Source organism: Physeter macrocephalus, chromosome 16 (genome assembly GCF_002837175.3).
Source record: "Physeter macrocephalus isolate SW-GA chromosome 16, ASM283717v5, whole genome shotgun sequence".
In the NCBI taxonomy this organism is placed as follows: Eukaryota; Metazoa; Chordata; class Mammalia; order Artiodactyla; family Physeteridae; genus Physeter; species Physeter macrocephalus.
In genome coordinates this window covers 55,559,859-55,562,348 of record NC_041229.1, presented here as the reverse complement: position 1 = coordinate 55,562,348, position 2,490 = coordinate 55,559,859, and the positions used below count along the sequence as shown (strand labels likewise).

Here is a 2,490-nt window from a genome sequence, read left to right as displayed (position 1 = left end):
GGACAGGAATAAAGACGTAGACGTAGAGAATGGACTTGAGGATACAGGGAGGGGGAAGGGTAAGCTGGGATGAAGTGAGAGAGTGGCATGGGCTTATATATACTACCAAATGTAAAATAGATAGCTAGTGGGAAGCAGCCACATAGCACAGGGAGATCAGCTCAGTGCTTTGTGACCACCTAGGGGGTGGGATAGAGAGGGTGGGAGTGAGATGCAAGAGGGAGGAGATATGGGGATATATGTAAATGTATAGCTGATTCACTTATAAAGCAGAAACTAACATACCATAGTAAAGCAATTTTACTCCAATAAAGATGTTAAAAAAAAATAAAAATTAAATGAAATACTTCCTTAGCTCCAGCAGAGAGTCCAAGTTCTTTCGCCTGACATGATGGATCCTTAACAACTTGGCTTTTGTTCATGCTACCTCACAGAAGAAAGCACTGATTGCCCTTTTCTCTGGCTGGTATCATTGCCTATGTTTACCTGAAACTGTATTATCAATCCTTGTTTACATGTTCTGATTCCTCACTGAACTGTGAGATCAAGAGCAATGACCTTACCTGCCGTTGATCTTGGGCACTCAAAAAGCCTATCACATAATAGGTGATCATTTTATAAATGAGAATTCAGGCACTTAAGTGCTATGTAATCTGGGAGATGGATCTCAGACCAATGAGCCACAAATAAAAGAATTTTAGAGCTAGAAGAAACCTTAAAGGTTATGTTTATTAAATGAACTAATAGTTAGGGCCCAAGAATCTTGTGCAAACTATTCTGTACTACCAAGCAGAATAAATCACTCCATCAAATATGATCCCCATTGTACATTATTCATGTACCACTCTTGCAGCCCTTATCCTTCTATTCTGTTGTCAATTTTTTCTCAAGGACTAAGATACTGTAAAATTTATCTGTGTATCACTAACACCTGGGCACAAAGAAAGTGCTAAGTAAATATCTATGGTATGAATGTATAAATGAATGCTGAGGAGAACTGAATTTTGTATTGGTTTCTACTACTAACTCATTCCAGGATAGGGAGCAAGTCACATAATCTCTCTGAGTCCCAATTTCTTAACTTGTGTCATGGAGGTTACAATCTCATCCAATTATTTCCCAGATCAATTGGAAAGATCTGTGTGAAACCAATATGGAAAACAATGCCATGCTACCACAGTACAAACCATATCCCCCATGTGAAACTAGTAAGAAAATAAAGAGGACTGAGCCACAGGGAGAATTCTGAATTGGGGGAGAAAAATGTCCTTTACAGCCTGGTAAACCAGTACAGGTTTTTACCAAGCAGGTGTTATCCTCTCTGCCATATGGCATGAGCCCGAGGGCCCCTCCTCCTCATTAAGGAACAACAGACCTAAGGCTTTACTGCAGTCTCCTTTATAAGACCTCTCTGACATCTTCTTTCTCAGTTCCCTGCCACAGTGAAAAAAATCCAGGACAGGGACTCAGAAGACCCTAGTTCTAATCTGGTTGTGCCACAATTGCAATTATGAGCCTTCAGGAAAGTCTGTTTTCCTACCTGTGAAGTGGGGATGCTAATCTCTTCACAAAGTAATTGTGAGGACTAATTATGCTAACATACATAAAGTTACTAGCACAGTGCCTGGCACGTATTAGCTACACAATAAATAATAGCTGTTACTCCTCCTATAAAGGCATAAAGACATTTGTGCCACAAGGCACAGCTCAGCTTTGGTTAAGGCCCCTTCTTCAATAATTTAAAGTTCAATAATGGGAAGAAACTCCCAAAAATCTTAACATTAGCAAATTCTTCCCCACCTTTTAATTGTATCTATTCCACTTGATGAAAGAATGAATCAGGGGAAAGCGATGCAGACTGGGAATCAGATACCTACTGCCATTAACCATTCTCAATTTCAGTTTTATCATCAATTATACAAGGATAATAACCCACCTCATTAAACTCCTATGAAGATTAAAAGAGTTAGTGAATAAGAAAGGACTCAGTATGCTACAAGGCAATGGACATGTGAACATTTTTTATCATTGATTACAGTATAAATGACTCAGAATAAACCAATCCCCATTGCTGGAAGCATGATTCAAAGTATCTGGATGGTGACTCAGTATTGTGTTAGAATGTATGACTCCCCCACTTAAAATTCTTCAATAGCTTCTCATTACCTTTAAGATAAAGTTAAAATTCCTACATGATCTGACCTGCCTACCCTCCCCTCCTCACCACCCACCTCTAGTCCCTTCACAGTTCACATTCCAATCATAACAAACCACTTGCAGTTCTCTGTACAAGCCTACCTCACGAACCTCCTTGTCTTGGTACATGCTAATTATTCTCTGTCGGGAATACGCTTGTCTCCTCATAATTCTTCCCCAGGATAACTAATTCAGCTCAGACTGCACCATCAAGAAGCTTTCTTTATACACCCAACCTTTTTTTTTTTTTTTTTTTGCGGTACGCGGGCCTCTCACTGTTGTGGCCTCTCCCGT

At 39.7% G+C, this 2,490-nt stretch overlaps 1 protein-coding gene across 3 annotated transcripts in view; it reads right to left on the bottom strand.

Moving 5' to 3' along the window:
- PAK1 (p21 (RAC1) activated kinase 1) overlaps positions 1–2,490 on the bottom strand; it is an 81,202-nt gene that overhangs the window by 48,498 nt on the left and 30,214 nt on the right. The window lies entirely within an intron of this gene.